The sequence below is a fragment of the Lissotriton vulgaris genome, unplaced genomic scaffold (genome assembly GCF_964263255.1).
Source record: "Lissotriton vulgaris unplaced genomic scaffold, aLisVul1.2 SCAFFOLD_858, whole genome shotgun sequence".
Classification (NCBI taxonomy): Eukaryota; Metazoa; Chordata; class Amphibia; order Caudata; family Salamandridae; genus Lissotriton; species Lissotriton vulgaris.
Genome location: NW_028243697.1, coordinates 538,739 through 557,532, shown reverse-complemented (window position 1 = coordinate 557,532; position 18,794 = coordinate 538,739).

Here is an 18,794-nt window from a genome sequence, read left to right as displayed (position 1 = left end):
CATTGCTGGGAAGGTCTAATACCGGATAGAAGTGGTTTGTACAAAATCCATGCAGAATTATTTTTTGCTATTTCTGACATTTTGCTCAATGTAGCGTTTTTGGGGGCCTCTTTGGGGGGCTTCCTGGTGTTTGTGGGTGGGTTTCGGGGTCTGGGAGCACTGCTGGCTATGGATATTTTAGATTGCAAGAGGTTTGAAGCAAATCCATGCTGGCAGAGGGGAGTTAGGGCCTAGCTGCAGAGCACGAGCGGAGTGATTTTGGAAATTGCCAAAAAAATGACTGTCCCCCTTTTTGTACTTTTGCTTTTTGGCTGTTTGGGGGTCTTCTACTAGATTTCGTCTGAGTTGACGGCTCTGGGGCCATTGCTGAGAAGCCCTAATACCGGATAAAAGTGGTTTGGACCAAATCAGAGGCGAAAATCTTTTTGCGTTTTTGCTGACTTGCTTGCCTTTCAGGTGCTGTTTGGGGGGGGTCCGGGTGCTTGTGCCTGGGTTTTGGGGTCTGGGAGCACTGCTGGGACAGTCTAATTTTGATTGCATTTGCTTTTCAGGAAATCCGTGGTGGAAAACGGGAGTTATGACCTAGCTGCACAGCGCGTTTGGACCGAAGGCCGAGAAATATTGTAAGTATGAGATTTTTCTTTTTGGCTGTTTGGGGGTGTTGTGCTTTTTTGCGGGTGGGTTGGCGGGTCTTGGGGCATTGCTGGGAAGGTCTAATACCGGATAGAAGTGGTTTGTACAAAATCTATGCAGATTTTTTTTGTGCTATTTCTGACATTTTGCTCAATGTAGTGTTTTCGGGGGCCTGTTTGGGGGGCTTCCTGGTGTTTGTGGGTGGGTTTCGGGGCCTGGAAGCACTGCTGGCTATGGATACTTTACATTGCAAGAGGTTTGAAGCAAATCCATGGTGGCAGAGGGGCGTTAGGGCCTAGCTGCAGAGCACGCGCGGAGTGATTTTGGAAATTGCCAAAAAAATGACTAAGTCCCCATTTTTGTACCTTTGCTTTTTGGCTGTTTGGGGGTCTTCTACTAGTTTTCGCCTGGGTTGACGGCTCTGGGGCCATTGCTGGGAAGCTCTAATACCGGAAAAAAGTGGTTTGGACCAAATCGAGGGCAAATTTTTTTTTCTCGTTTTTGCTGACTTGCTTGCCTTTCAGGTGCTCTTTGGGGGGGTTCTGGGTGTTTGTGGGTGAGTTTTGGGGTCTGGGAGCACTGCTGGGACAGTCTAATTTTGATTGCATTTGCTTTTCTGGAAATCCGTGGTGGAAAACGGGAGTTATGACCTAGCTGCACAGCGCATTTGGACCGAAGGCCGAGAAATATTGTAAGTATGAGATTTTCCTTTTTGGCTGTTTGGGGGTGTTGTGCTTTTTTGCGGGTGGGTTGGCGGGTCTTGGGGCATTGCTGGGAAGGTCTAATACCGGATAGAAGTGGTTTGTACAAAATCCATGCAGAATTATTTTTTGCTATTTCTGACATTTTGCTCAATGTAGCGTTTTCGGGGGCCTGTTTTGGGGGCTTCCTGGGGTTTGTGGGTGGGTTTCGGGGTCTGGGAGCTCTGCTGGCTATGGATACTTTAGATTGCAAGAGGTTTGAAGCAAATCCATGGTGGCAGACGGGAGTTAGGGCCTAGCTGCAGAGCACGAGCGGAGTGATTTTGGAAATTGCCAAAAAAAGACTGTCCCCATTTTTGTACTTTTGCTTTTTGGCTGTTTGGGGGTCTTCTACTAGTTTTCGCCTGGGTTGACGGCTCTGGGGCCATTGCTGGGAAGCTCTAATACCAGATAAAAGTGGTTTGGAACAAATCGAGGGCGAATTTTTTTTGCGTTTTTGCTGACTTGCTTGCCTTTCAGGTGCTCTTTGGGGGGGTTCTGGGTGTTTGTGGGTGAGTTTTGGGGTCTGGGAGCACTGCTGGGACAGTCTTATTTTGATTGCATTTGCTTTTCTGGAAATCCGTGGTGGAAAACGAGAGTTATGACCTAGCTGCACAGCGCATTTGGACCGAAGGCCGAGAAATATTGTAAGTATGAGATTTTCCTTTTTGGCTGTTTGGGGGTGTTGTGCTTTTTTGCGGGTGGGTTGGCGGGTCTTGGGGCATTGCTGGGAAGGTCTAATACCGGATAGAAGTGGTTTGTACAAAATCCATGCAGAATAATTTTTTGTTATTTCTGACATTTTGCTCAATGTAGCGTTTTCGGGTGCCTGTTTGGGGGGCTTCCTGGGGTTTGTGGGTGGGTTTCGGGGTCTGGGAGCACTGCTGGCTATGGATACTTTAGATTGCAAGAGGTTTGAAGCAAATCCATGGTGGCAGACGGGAGTTAGGGCCTAGCTGCAGAGCACGAGCGGAGTGATTTTGGAAATTGCCAAAAAAAGACTGTCCCCATTTTTGTACTTTTGCTTTTTGGCTGTTTGGGGGTCTTCTACTAGTTTTCGCCTGGGTTGACGGCTCTGGGGCCATTGCTGGGAAGCTCTAATACCAGATAAAAGTGGTTTGGACCAAATCAAGGGCGAATTTATTTGCGTTTTTGCTGACTTGCTTGCCTTTCAGGTGCTCTTTGGGGGGGTTCTGGGTGTTTGTGGGTGAGTTTTGGGGTCTGGGAGCACTGCTGGGACAGTCTAATTTTGATTGCATTTGCTTTTCTGGAAATCCGTGGTGGAAAACGGGAGTTATGACCTAGCTGCACAGCGCATTTGGACCGAAGGCCGAGAAATATTGTAAGTATGAGATTTTCCTTTTTGGCTGTTTGGGGGTGTTGTGCTTTTTTGCGGGTGGGTTGGCGGGTCTTGGGGCATTGCTGGGAGGGGTCTAATACCGGATAGAAGTGGTTTGTACAAAATCCATGCAGAATTATTTTTTGCTATTTCTGACATTTTGCTCAATGTAGTGTTTTCGGGGGCCTGTTTTGGGGGCTTCCTGGGGTTTGTGGGTGGGTTTCGGGGTCTGGGAGCTCTGCTGGCTATGGATACTTTAGATTGCAAGAGGTTTGAAGCAAATCCATGGTGGCAGACGGGAGTTAGGGCCTAGCTGCAGAGCACGAGCGGAGTGATTTTGGAAATTGCCAAAAAAAGACTGTCCCCATTTTTGTACGTTTGCTTTTTGGCTGTTTGGGGGTCTTCTACTAGTTTTCGCCTGGGTTGACGGCTCTGGGGCCATTGCTGGGAAGCTCTAATACCAGATAAAAGTGGTTTGGACCAAATCGAGGGCGAATTTTTTTGCGTTTTTGCTGACTTGCTTGCCTTTCAGGTGCTCTTTGGGGGGATTCTGGGTGTTTGTGGGTGAGTTTTGGGGTCTGGGAGCACTGCTGGGACAGTCTAATTTTGATTGCATTTGCTTTTCTGGAAATCCGTGGTGGAAAACGGGAGTTATGACCTAGCTGCACAGCGCATTTGGACCGAAGGCCGAGAAATATTGTAAGTATGAGATTTTCCTTTTTGGCTGTTTGGGGGTGTTGTGCTTTTTTGCGGGTGGGTTGGCGGGTCTTGGAGCATTGCTGGGAAGGGCTAATACCGGATAGAAGTAGTTTGTACAAAATCCATGCAGAATTATTTTTTGTTATTTCTGACATTTTGCTCAATGTAGCGTTTTCGGGTGCCTGTTAGGGGGGGCTTCCTGGGGTTTGTGGGTGGGTTTCGGGGTCTGGGAGCACTGCTGGCTATGGATACTTTAGATTGCAAGAGGTTTGAAGCAAATCCATGGTGGCAGACGGGAGTTAGGGACTAGCTGCAGAGCACGAGCGGAGTGATTTTGGAAATTGCCAAAAAAATGACTAAGTTCCCATTTTTGTACTTTTGCTTTTTGGCTGTTTGGGGGTCTTCTATTAGTTTTCGCCTGGGTTGACGGCTCTGGGGCCATTGCTGGGAAGCTCTAATACCGGATAAAAGTGGTTTGGACCAAATCGGAGGCGAAAATCTTTTTGCGTTTTTGCTGACTTGCTTGCCTTTCAGGTGCTGTTTGGGGGGATTTCGGGTGTTTGTGGGTGAGTTTTGGGGTCTGGGAGCACTGCTGGGACAGTCTAATTTTGATTGCATTTGCTTTTCAGGAAATCCGTGGTGGAAAACGGGAGTTATGACCTAGTTGCACAGCGCGTTTGGACCGAAGGCCAATAAATATTGTAAGTATGAGATTTTCCTTTTTGGCTGTTTGGGGGTGTTGTGCCTTTTGACGGGTGGGTTGGCGGGTCTTGGGGCATTGCTGGGAAGGTCTAATACCGGATAGAAGTGGTTTGGACAAAATCCATAAGGAAAAGCCTTTTGGCAATTTTTGTAACTTAGGGTTCGTTAGGGTTAGCCCTAGCAGCATGATTGCATGTGTTTCAGGGTGTTCTAGATTTTTGCAACTGAGTTCTGGGGTCTTAGAGCACTTGTGGGAATGTGTAATTTTGGTTGCAAGTCATTTGAAGAAAATCCATGGTGGGAAAGGGGGGATTTGGCATAGTTAAAGAAAGCCTTTGCCACTATTCTTAACTTAGGGCTTGTTAGGGTTAGCAGTAATTCTATTGCATGTGTTTGGGTGGGGGGGTTTTCGAGTCTTGGAGCGATGCTGGCTATGGATACTTTTGCTTGCTTGCAAGTGGTTTGAATACAATCCACGGTGGGTAAGGGGGTATTTGTGCCTACTTTTACTTTCAAAGTACGTTTTGTCACCAGTTTTCTGCTAGGCCTTGTTTTTTGAGATCTGATTGGGGGTCTTCTACATTTTTGCGACTGGCTTTAGTAAGGGTCTGCGTGGGAGCACTGCTGGGAAGGTCTAATTTTGTTCTAAAACACATTTTACAGTACACCTAGCTTGAGGGGAAAGATCCGCTAAATTAATTTGCCCATACTTATTTATCCTTCAAAAGGAGACTCAGACAGAGTACGCACTTTCAAAAATATTGTACTGTCTATTAGGAAACTACTCAAAGTGTGACTTTTTGCACTACACAGCGTACATACCTTATATTTATTTATCAGTGGTGTTGTAATATCACTTCCTGTTTTTCGTTCAATAATTACAGGCCGGGTTTCAGTCTGTGCAATGGGGAAAAAAGGATGGAGTCAGGCTTCACATTAGCGAGCCGCAATTCAGCATCCGCCAGGCAGGCAGTGGACAGGGTATCTTCTGGTCACCAACATTGATGGACGAAGCGTCAGCTGGAATGGAGGAGTGCCGCTAATAAGAGGAATTGTTTGCTGCATGCAACTTACTTACCAAATTCGACAGGACAACTACAACAACATACAGATAAAGTATCCATTGTTTTCTTCTATGAGTGTGACTGCATTTCTTGGATCTCTCTCTGCTTCTAAATTGATCCCTACAGCCATTCTATAGGTTTTACTTCGGCTATTTTTTAAACCTAATTTAATGTAAGTGTTTCTCTGAGTGCAGAGATAGGCAAGTGAAAACGCTGCAGCCCTGTACTGTCGCATTCTGTCATTCACGGTTGTCGAAAGTACTACTTACTTTTCAGTAACAATGCATGCAGTAGTGCATGCATTTCCATTTTTGTCACTTAAAAGATTTATGGTTAGCTTTGTACCCAAAGATTTCTTTATCTTCAATTATTGTTTGTCCATGCTGTGCTTTTTTTTTCTTCTCTCAACGAAACCTACCCAAAAAGAAACCCCCATTCCCATCCATTTTCCAAACCCTAACCCTCTTCCCCCGGGCTGTGTGGTTTTGATTTATGTGTGACTAAATGACATCAATAATTCCACACACTTGCTGGGAGGATAAGGTCATAGCAACAGGCTGGTGAAGGAATCCGAGGATATATTCTAGACTTACTCAGCTTCAGTACTATTTCTTGTAGTAGTAGCCAATGTCAGAAAATTCAACGCAAGTACTAGTTACACTTTCAATACTTTACCATTTGTTAGGCTACATTGTGGCACTGTTCTAGTGTACTGTCACCTGCTATATTCTCTATCGTACCCTTCTAATGCTATGGTAAGGACAAACTAGGTTTCATTTTCTTTTTTTTCAGATGCTGCAACTGCCACTGTGTAACACCACTAGTACCAACGCAATGATGACATTTCATCCGCCCAGGATTGCCATATCGCCATTTGACGTGCAGCCAGCCCTGTGCCTAGCCCTATTTCCAAACACAAATTACAGGTAAGATAAGCTTTTGGGGGGAGGAAGTATAATGGAGTATTAGGAGAGACGAGAGACTGGCGCTAGTACTTGTAAAGACCTAGGACTATTGAATTCACTTACTCTGTGAGAGGCTCTTAGTTTTGAAAACATTTGGGCAATTAATTACACAACTTGAATCAAGATGCCACTTAAGTGTCACCAAAACAAAGTTACTGTTAAACCCCCACCCACCAGCCTCAAAAGCAGTAAAAAAACACGTATGCTAAGATAGAGATTTAAAGTATATTTATATCCCTGACAAAAATAATCTCCCACAAGACCCAACCCACCCCCACTCCCTAACCCCAACGAATGTCAGTGAAAAGTCCAAAAAAGTGAAAAAACCCAACTCCCAATTCCCACCCCCCAGAAGTCTTTAAAAAAGGGGCAAGGGACAGTGTCCTCCTACTGCTGGCTGCTGCTGTTGAATTTACGGGCCAGGTCGGAATGATCCTTGCGGAGGGTCTCGAGCAGGGTTTTGGTGTTGAGCAGCTCCTGCTCGAGGTAGGAAACCCTCAGGGAAAGGCGGTGCATACGTTTCTTCAAACTGCTGTGGGGGGCAGCTGGAGACCTGCGCCGTCTGGGTGACCCAGGGAGCGCGGAGGAGGATGCAGCAGTCCCTGTAGATGTAGTGGTAGACTGCGTGTCCCCCTCCTCCTGGGCCACAAGCCGATATTCAGCGACAGTGGCCTCCAGCCTCCGTTGCCGGGCCCGTGTAGCCAGCTCCTTCCGGGTTGGTTTGGAAGGAGCATCTATATGAAGAAAGAAAGACATAGTCTGTAACCAATGCTCTTTAAGATTAACAAAAAATCATTCAGCAGAAAGTTGTGTCACAGTAGAACTAGCAACTTGCAAGTGCAGTACATAACTATTGTGGCCAGTATCTATCTAACCTCCCACTTCTTCACCCTTGCTCTAACATTAGTGGGAGTTTAAGGAATCAATTCTACGAGCACTATGGACTCACTCCATTAGAGTCGACTATGACAGTACACCAGTCTTATTCTTCTTCTTCTCTCTTTTTAGCAAAATTGGTACGTTAACTTCTGCAAGCCGGCATCATGCCAGCGCAGTCAACTTGCACCCGAGGAAAACAGACGCCCGCCATGATGAGTGAGACAGACTTGCGTTACTGTACCAGTCCAGTACATACAGGTGGTGATGCTGTTACTTTTCTATTACGGGTGGCACTGAGAATACACTGTTACAAGGGCTACTGCTTAATTAATTTAAGTTTCACCCTACAGTGCCAATGAATACTAGAAAAGGAAAATGAAGAAGATAAATAATCTGATTATCTATCACTGCACATGGTATGTATTTACTTACATATGGGATGACTTTTGGTGCTTTGCTTTTTATTGAGTGAACAGTGATACATCCACACATGAATGACCGAGTTCTACTAAACTTATTAACAGAGGTAGTGAGTGGCCATCGTAATAGCCGGATATATGCTGTGCTTGCAATAAAAACTACTGCTACTATGCATGGTAGTATTCGGACAAAATTACAACTTCTTTCCTTGCCTTTCCTATACTGGGACGGACGTACGGGTGCGGTGTTACATGCTCTTCAAAGTAACACTTAGTTCATCCAGTGACCGTCTACTCTCTCTAGATACACAAATGCTATCTAAGAGTCAGATAGTACCATGATCCAGGCATCCATCCATTTAAACTATGGGGCAGATTAGGATTGCGGATTTCCCCCATCCTCCGGGCCGGCGGAATCCACCGCCGGCCCAGAGGATGCGGGAAATCCGCAGCGGACTGAAAAAGACCCCCCACCAGATTAGGATGGCTGGGGGATTGTTTTTCAGTCCGCAGCTTTTCCGCCGTGGTCGCCTCCCGTCCGCGGCGGAAAAGCACTAACATGGCTGGCGGTGTCTATCAGACACCGCCAGCCATATTAGGATATCTGGAGGCCTTTACACGGCGGCATTTCCGACGTGCAAAGGCTTACAGATTTTTGTTTTGGGCCCGTTCCAGGCCGCCAGAGGTGAAGGGGGGATGTGGGGGGTGCACATGGGGGGTACCTATGGTACCCCCATGCATTTGCCTGCACAAAGCGGCAGGCACCACGCGGTGCCTGCCGCTTTGTGCATGCAAATGCACAACTTACATTTTTATCATTGCGGCGGGTGCTGCTTCAAGCAGCACCCACCGCAATGATAAAAATACAGGGTGTGACCGCCAGGGTGGCGGTCACATCCTAATTACCACGGAGGGACCGCCACTGCACCTGCGGACGGTCCCTCCTACTCTATGGTGGCGGACGGACTCAGGTCCGTCCGCCATCATAATAGGCCCCTAAATGTCAATCATTCTTCTTCATGTCTCTCATCTGGACAAACCTTACGTTTTCTCACGGGGAGCAGCACACTATGCAGTCTGCAATCTCAATAAGTAAGGAATATAAGAGCTTACCACTGCCCGCCACTACTGTGGCAACCCGCACAGCAGTTTGGTCTGGCTCTGGCACTTGCACCGCCTCCTCCCCAGAGCTTCCCTCCTCCACCTCCGCGCTGGGCCCAGCACCAGATGTTCAACCTACAAAGTACATTTAAGAATGTTAGATGTCATAGACATACACCACTCACTAGCATATTGTCTAGGAATGAAGAAATGGGAATACAGAAACCAATCTAATAATTTGTGACTGTCTACTCTAAAGTAAAATTTTCCAGTGAAGGGTCTGGTCTTGCTGCACTTTTTGGCACAACTGATGAATGCTTGCTTTTAACACGCACCATTTTTCTCATAACAGACAGAAGCTTCACTTCTAAGAAAAAATCATCATCATCACCACTAGGACAGAGGGACCAACGATTCATCATCAAAAAGAAAAATTAAAGTTCAAACCAGGTGAGGGCTCGGCTCGCCCATAATAAATGTGTGAAATAAATCACTATTAGCACTTTTCCATTTTTAATCAACCGTTTCTGTTTTATGACAAGCTTGATTTTAATAAATATTTTTACTTTTAATAAAGCTTTAAAACTTAAATAGACTCTGTGGTTTTTGGTCATGCGTGAATGAGCAAAAGGTTTTGCAATTTGCAAGCATGAGCCCGTGCCTCTGACACTTCTGGACTCTGACTCCGTACTCTTGTCCTGCATTGGATAATAATCATCATTGGGGATCAATCATCGATGAATTCGGGAGCTAAATGACTCTGCCACACTATCTAGTCACTAAGGAGATTGGGGGATCTTCAAAGTCTGATATCACTGAGGTATGTGGAAAGTCTACCTGCGCCTATTATAATTGATAAACAATGCACTATTTAGTGTCCATAGTTCTGTTTGTGCAGATTTGTCCCTGCAACAGTAGTAAAATGGATTGTCCTCCTATCCAAACCAAAAGTAAAGTAGTATCTTATTCATTCTTGGTGGTCATTCACCTTTTTATTGTTGGCAATTGTCAAAGCATAAACATTTAGAAGACTTGAAAAGACATTATGGACAATCCCAGAGGGCTGCACTCAGTGCATAGAGCTATTGCTGACTAGAATGGGAGTCCAATGGAATTTCCAAATCTGCAATCTTACTTAGCTACACAGACAGACTAATAAGAATAATCTAGTAATACCACAGGGAGTCATAGTCGAGGCAGGATAAGAATTTAGATACAGTCTACAATAAGATCAAAGACAATTTAGAAAAAATCTAATGAGGAACGCTAGGAAAAAATAGGTACTCTATATTAAAATTAAAACTTACCGGGCCAGCAAAGGAGCCCTCGCCTGACCAATCCTGTTCAGCAGCAGCAGCAGCCTCCTCCAATGCCCTCTTGCCCCTGGGGGGAGCTGATGTACAACATGAAAGAAAGAAAGACCAGAAAACATGGATGAGATTTGTCAACCAAATCAAACATTTTCAGAACAATAACAAAATATTTTGGCGAAATAGCAAATAGACAACTATTCCACGGGATATATTGACCGATCTCATGTGGTCTACTACGTTATTAGTATTGCTAGATTTGCGGACCGTCGACTTGGAAAGTTCTTATGTAACTCACTAAACAAAGTACTAAAAAGGTTTGCCTAGGACTGGCAGGCAGCAGTCCGCAGCACGCGAAGTGACAGACAAAGTCCATTGTGATTTCAGATCAGCGACAACACTAAAGTTTCCTACTACATTAACAAGTCATTAAAATACTCAAACTATCAATCCAATACCACTATTTCTTCTTATCGCCATGTGTAAAAAGTAAGGACTGGACTTGAGTCTGTAGGGGCTGATTTAGAAGCCCCTTGCGGCTCTTTTGCTCCATTGTTGCGTGACTTTTGTGACGCAGCGGCAGAACAAAAGAGGCGCCATGCTGCGGCGTATATTAACAACGTGACGCATATGGGAGATGCATCACGTTGTAAAGCCCTGCGCCATTAGGGGGCGTTCCGGCGCGAGGGAGGGCGTTCCTGCGCAGGAACGCATTGTAAATGTGGCTGAGGGAAATCTACAAGATTTCAATCAGTCACTTTGAGGACAATGATGCGTGACTTAAACCCTGCGCCTGCTTAAAGCAGACGTACGGCTTGATGCAGCATTGGGGAGATAGGGCACCCCAGAGCATTGCTGGAGCTGCGCCATCGTTGCGACGCAACTCCAGCAATGCGCCGCCTTTACGGCACAGATGCATAACGTTTTGGTGACGTTTTGGGCCCATGGTGGGTCGCATTGTAAATACGGCGCACCATGGGTGATGGTGGCGTGGCGCACAATTACTGGCGCATCCCTGCTACTTTGCAGGGATGCGCCGGTAATTAAAAATCTGACCCTTAGTGTCTAGCATTAGGCAGTTCTTTAAACTACACTCATGCATAATTTCACAGGCCAATGAAATGAGCACAAAATCGAAAACAAATAAGCATAGTAGTAACGCTACTGAGAAGGAGAGCAGTGCACCTGAAATGCACAGAAGATTTTGAAATATAATTTACCTACAATGTAATCAGCAGCATTATTGCTCTTGGTAAAAAACTAAAATTTGCAAGATAATAACACACAGAGCAGGAGAAAACATAGTAAAGAAATAGCTACTACTACTCACCTAGCCCGGGGATCTCAAGGCCGAGCAGGTCGAGCAGATCGTGTTCCCGGTCCAGGACATCCGTCCAGCGGTGGGTGGCCTGGTTCTAGCTGCGCTGGACCCGAGTGTGGTGGTTACATGGCCCGGCACACCTTCTCCCACCGCTTCCGGCGCTCCTGGATCCCGTACCCGCTAGCGATCTTGCCGCCTGCCATGATGGTCCTGGGGAGGCGGTGCTGAACATAAAAAATTAGTGCGGCCACCTCCTCCGGGCTGAAGATCTCGCGGGGTGCGACCTGCTCCCCCCTCAAACACCCGCACGGGAGCTGGGCACGGGGTGCGGGACCCTTCCCCTTCTCGGGATGCTTTCCGGCTCCCTTTACCATGGTCTGGGCAGAAAGGAAGCTAAATAATAAAGAAAATAGAATAGGGAAGAGAAGAAAAGAAAAGAGTTTAAAAAAGTAGTTTAAAATTAACCAAAAGTAGCAGAAAACACAAAAATATAGAGCTAGAAAAATAGAGGGATAGATAATAAGTAAAATAGATTAAAAAAAACTTCAAACAAGCAAAGGATGGCAGAGATTCAGAGAGGATAGAAAAAGCATGCCCAGAACCATAGCAATGAATGAGAAACAAGATGGCCGCGCCCGTTCACGACCGCGTGGGTAAGTTCGCGCGAGATTTTCCTCGCGAACACACGCGAAATTGTACTAGCGAGCCGCACACTTTGCAAGATTACACATCGCGCCCGGAAATGGAAATACGTCATGCAAACAAGATGGCCTTGCCCGTGAACGACCGCGAGGGTAACTTCGCGCCGTTGCGCTACAAGCGGCTCGCTAAAATGCACAAAACCTTGCGAACTAACATGCCGCAAAAGAACAAATCGCATATTCGCACGAATTTGCGGCTTCCGAATTCGATCTCACGCAAGTTCGCGCCACGCGAATCCCGCGAAATTGCAGAAAAACGAGTTTTGCAAAAGTGAAAGCACTCAGCAGGTGCAAAAGTTCAAACTCATCATTAGTAACCATTCCCTGTAGTGCGTCCTGACTGGGGCCCCTCCAGAGTTCAGTTGCTAGTTGCAACAATTGTATGACCCTGCTCTGGCCCTCACAGCAGGCTCATATAATAGCTACAAGTAGGCCACAAAGGTCCTGGAAAAAAAATGCACTGCAACAGAAAGCAAATTACTGATAAGGAAGCAGGTGCCAGACTGGAATTTTAAAACAGTGACACATTCATAAACCAACCCCAAATTAATTCATGTCAGTTGAAGCAGGGCAGGTGTGCTTGCTTTTCCCCCCATAATCTACAGTGATGATGAACCAGAGGGTGGCATTGATGTACCAGAGCGTGGCATGGGTGAAACAGAGGGTGGCAGTGGTGAAACAGAGGGTGCTGGGAACCTGTGATGATGAACCAGACGTAGAAACAACATAGTCGCGACCGTTACGAGCCGACAAGTAAGTTCGCAATTGCGAACTGGTACCAAACCCTCGCGAACTGGCAGAAACCCTTGCGAACAACAACAAAAATCCGCAAATTCGCGAGAATTCGCGGATTTTGCGGATTGCGAGTTCGCAAATACGCAAATTCGTGAACGCCAGATTCGCAAAATTCGCCCATGCTTACATTGTATTCAGAGTTACTTTCCTTAAGACAGACACAATTATACTGCGTCCACAGATACTGTTAACTTTCAGAACTTGCCTTGACAGATCTTTCTGTCAACAACTACCTTCAATCTACACTGCGGACAGCTGGTTTCACACCTTCAATTCAGCTTTCCTTCTACATTAAGGACACTATTGTATTCAGCCTTGCTTTCCTTAAGGCGGAGTCAATTATACTCTGTCCGCAGGTTATGCAAACAGTGACAAAATAGCTTTCATCGATCTTTGTGTCAACAACTTCCTTTAATCTACACTGCAGACAGCTGGGTTCACAACTTTAATTCAGCTTTCCTCCTACATTAACAACACCATTGTATTGAGCTTTACTTTCCTTAAGACAGACACAATTATACTGCGTCCACAGATACTGTTATCTTGTACAACTTGCATTAACAGATCTTTCTGTCAACAACTACCTTCAATCTACACTGCAGACAGCTGGTTTCGAAACTTCAATTCAGCTTTCCTTCTACATTAAGGACAGCATTGTATTCAGCCTTGCTTTCCTTAAAGCAGAGACAATTATACTGTGTCCTCAGGTTATGCAAACAGTGACAAAATAGCTTTCATCGATCTTTGTGTCAACAAATGCCTTCCATCTACACTGCAGACAGCTGGGTTCACAACTTGAATTCAGCTTTCCTTCTACATTAAAGACACCATTGTATTGAGCTTTACTTTCCTTAGGACAGACACAATTATACTACGTCCACAGATACTGTTAACTTTTAGAACTTGCCTTGACAGATCTTTCTGTCAACAACTACCTTCAATCTACACTACAGACAGCTGGTTTCACAACTTCAATTCAGCTTTCCTTCTACATTAAGGACAGCATTGTATTCAGCCTTGCTTTCCTTAAGGCAGAGACAATTATGATGTGTCCTCATGGTTATGCAAACAGTGACAAAATAGCTTTCATCAATCTTTGTGTCAACAACTGCCTCCAATCTACACTGCAGACAGCTGGGTTCACATCTTGAATTCAGCTTTCCTTCTACATTAAGGACACCATTGTATTGAGCTTTACTTTCCTTAAGAAAGACACAATTATACGGCGTCCACAGATATTGTTATCTTGTACAACTAGTAGGCATACCCGTCACGGAGCGACAGCATAACCGAGTACCATAGGTTACCGCCGACAGTCGTACCCGACTGCTCCTCAGAAGCCACGATTTCCCTGTACATCCTGTACTCTTACTACCAAGTCTACAACGTTTACTCTACCTAATCTGCACAAGACTTACCACGCCATTCACAGCCCTGATGATTCACAGGCTTCGTCCTGCTAGATGAAACACGTGTCGGCTGGCGTCTGTATATTCCCCAAAAAAGAATTACATAAAGCTTTCATCAAACCAACAGCTTCTTCTCTGTTTGTCCTGTAATACATATATACCGAATTTTCTATCTGACGTGTGCACAGTAACTGCTTGTATCTTGTACAACTTGCATTGACAGATCTTTCTGTCAACAACTACCTTCAATCTACACTGTAGACAGCTGGGTTCACAACTTCAATTCAGATTTCCTTCTACATTAAGGACAGCATTGTATTCAGCCTTGCTTTCTTTAAGGCAGAGACAATTATACTGTGTCCTCAGGTGATGCAAACTGACAAAATAGCTTTCATAAATCTTTGTGTCAACAAATGCCTTCAATCTACACTGCAGACAGCTGGGTTCACAACTTGAATTCAGCTTTCCTTCTACATTAAGGACACCATTGTATTGAGCTTTACTTTCCTTAAGACAGACACAATTATACTGCGTTCACAGATACTGTAAACTTGTACAGCTTGCCTTGACAGATCTTTTTGTCAACAACTACCTTCAATCTACACTGCAGACAGCTGGGTTCACAACTTGAATTCAGCTTTCCTTCTACATAAAGGACAACATTGCATTCGGACTTCCTTTCCTTAAGGCAGAGACATTTATACTGTGTCCTCACATTCTGTTAACTGTACAAATAGCATTCATCGATCTTTGTGTCCACAACTGCCTTCAGTCTACACTGTCGACAGCTGCATTCAGGCCTTCAATGTAACTTTCCTTCTACATTAAGAACAGCATTACATTCAACATTGTTTTCCTTAACGCAGGTACAATTCTACTCTGTCCTAAGATTCTGTTAACTGTACAAAATACCATTCATCAATGTTTCTATCAAGTAGTACCTTCGATCTACATTACAGACAGCAGGGTTCACAACTTCAATTCACTTTTCCATGTACATTTCTCTTCACTATGTGTGCTGAGAACTGCCTTCAATCGATTCTGCTCTCAGTAGAGTACACAACTAGATACCAAGAGCGCCAGCACTACAGAAAATATTCAATACAATCTTGATTTACTTAAAACACAGACCATTGCACAATATCTTCACATTTTCATAAACTGTGATTACTAGGAAATTCAACCTTCATTCATTTAATGCAGACAACATTCTACTATATGTGTTTCACATTTTGTCTAAATAAGTGACAAAAAACATTCATCTATGTCTGTTAACAACTGCTTTCAATCCACACTGCACAGGGAACATACAAGCTCACCGCCAAAGATACTACTTACTCAGCGCACCATAAATAATCACAAACAAGAGTGAACACTTTTATGTCACAGTGAGACACACTGTCCCTTTTAAATAGAATTGATGCAGAATTCAATCAACAAAAGACATTACTTCAATTACTGTACCTCACCCGATCACATATCATCACAGGGTACATTCGAGCTCAGCGCTAAAGGTATTACTAACTCAGTGCACCACAAATCATCACCATGTCACCATATTGAATGAGATGACTTATTTAGAAAAAAATACATCATACCTTTTGAAAATATACTTCAACTTACTTCTGTGTATAGACAACCAATATTTATTAGAAAACTGGATTTTAAAGATTTTCCTACCAATCCGTGCTGCTTGCACCACACATCATCACACATTCCAAAGAACTTTGTTGCTTTAGATGCAAACTTGCTTCCTTTCTTCGCTGGAATTATCAATTATTCCTCAATTTCATATTCTGATTCAAAGTCAAGGCCCTTTATTGAACCTTTTTGTTGTAGAAGTTTCCACATTTGCAGCCTTTCTTCACTAGAGTTATCAATTATTATTCTTGAAATTGAAATTGAAACTACAGGCCCTTCATTGACCCTTCTTGTTAACTACTACCCATGAATAGCAGTGGGTAATTTACACACTTGCATCCTTTCTTGCGTCCTTTCTACCGCACAGTGTGTGTACTTTCTGCACTAGCTTGCCTCCTTATATATGGTACCCATTTCTCAGGCTCCCACTGCCGAACCCAGCACCCCGTCGGTGTAATGGACTAGAAAACTAAAACACCCACTTCCCCTACAAGGAAATGGTTAGCTTACACATCTTCAGCAATTCTTATTTTTCACCTTATTCATCTTCCACTCAATCAACATATCATCCACACATACACAAACCTACTTGCTGCCTTTGTTCGCTGTGGTTATTAACTATTCTTCAACTTCATAATCTGATTCAAACTCGAGGCTCTTTATCGAGCCTTTTTGATGTACCTACTACCCCGGCCGAAAGCAAGGGGAAATTTGCACACTTGCTGCCTTTCTTGGCTGGGGTTGTCAATTATCCTTCTTGTCATACAAATTCAAAGTGCAGGCCCTTTATTGAGCCTTCTTGTTAACTAATACTCGTGAATGGCAGTAGGTAATTTGCGCACTTCATGCCGTTCATGTATAAAAAAAGCTTAAAAGTCTAACGATATTAAAAAAGAGCCAGTATAGTCTATGGTTATTAAATCTTCTGTTTCTTATTGAAATTCAAACTACAGGCCCTTTATTTAGCCTCATACGCAGGAGATTTGGGATATTACTTTGAGTATAATTGAAGAACTAATCATATCTGTCACAAGCAATGAGAGTGAAGAAGGAGAAATTAGTGCTGCAGACATGAATTGTGATTTTGAAGACAAAAGCTTTGATGGAGATTTTCTGTAAGCTTTAAATTATGTTTACATTTTAGTATAAATTAAATCAGAAACTGCCGACGAGGAAATTGATCTGAATGACATATCTGATGAAGTTGCATTGAAATGTCTCTTAAATTATGAGATATTAATAGAATAAACTTATTATTGAAAAATAATAAAGATTTGAGCACTATATACTAATGTATTTATTGTACTAAAAGTGAACACTTGCTGCCTTTCTTGACTGGGATTATCAATTATTATTCAATTTCATGTTCTGATTCAAAGTCAAGGCCCTTTATTAAACCTTTTTGTTGTGGAAGTTTCCACATTTGCAGCCTTTCTACACTAGAGTTATCAATTCTTCTTCTTAAAATTGAAATTCAAACTACAGGCCCTTCATTGACCCTTCTTGTTAACTACTACCCATGAATAGCAGTGGGTAATTTGCACACTTGCGTCCTTTCTTTTGTCCTTTCTACCGCACAGTGTGTGTACTTTCTGCACTAGCTTGCCTCCTTCTATATGGTACCCATTTCTCAGGTTCCCACTGCAGAATCCAACACCCCGTCGGTGTAATGGACTGGGAAACTAAAACACACACTTCCCTTACAAGGAAATGGATAGCTTGCACATCTTCAGCAATTCTTATTTTTCACCTTATTCATCTTCCACTCAATCAACATATCATCCACACATACACAAACCTACTTCATGCCTTTCTTCACTGTGGTTATCAACTATTCTTCAATTTCATATTCTGATTCAAACTCGAGGCCCTTTATTGAACCTTTTGATGTAGCTACTACAAATTTGCACACTTGCTACCTTACTTGGCTAAGGTTATCAATTATTCTTCCATCTCATGAACTTGATTTATTTCAGGTATAGGTTTAGTACAATAACAAAATTCATCTTACAAGTCCAAAAGAACACCGAATGACAGTCTACACTACAAACAACAAAGGTCACAATTTAACTATTATGTCCCTGAAACATACATATTTTTGCAATATATTCCATACATGTTCTATCTTTCATTTCAATCGTGATTACAGATGATACAGTCCACCATTAAATGTACACTGCAAACAGCCGATTCACAACTTCAATTCAGCTTTCCTAGTACATTAAGTACACCATTGGATCTACCCTTGCTTTCTTAACGTAGAGACAATTGTACTCTGTCCTCAGATTCTGTTAACTGTACAAAATAGCATTTGTTAATATTTGTATCAATTAGTACCTTCGATCTACATTACACACAGCGGAGTTCACAACTTTAATTCAGCTTTCAATGTAAATTTCACTTCAATATGTGTGCTTAGAAGCTCCTTCAATCAATTTTCCGCTCAGTACATTTCACAACTAGACACCAAGAGCGCTAGCACTACAGAACACATTCAATACAATCTTGATTTACTTAAAACACAGACAATTGGTGTAGAAAATTTACAGTGTGAACATTTAGTTATTCTTGTCAATGGAGTTCCTACTAAGAGTAAGAAAATATGGCAAAAATTAGCAGATATTAGAAAAGTGAAAAAGGCAAGGTTCTGTTCTATCTGCTATAAAAAAAGGTATATCACAAAAATGTGTATGTGGGAAAAGAATAAATACGAGTAGAAGATACTGACTTCCCATCTGGACAAATTGAAAAACTGCATGTTTCCATAACTGAATAAATCTACGAACATTACAGTATTCATCCACTTCATTCTAAAGAAGTGATGGGGAATACTATAGAGTTATTCCAAATGAAAGAAGCAAAGGGAAGTCCCATTACTGTATGCGAAAAAAGCTTGGAAGATCGTTCTTTCCCTCAGTTCCTTACCACACAAAAAATAGGATGATGTGATGACCGACCTGTGCAGATTCCTGCATCTGAATACCAGACATCAATGTTATATGCAGAAAATCCAAGATTTCAACAATGTATTCCATATTTGTTCCATCTTTTGTTTGAGAGTGATTTGTCTGGACTT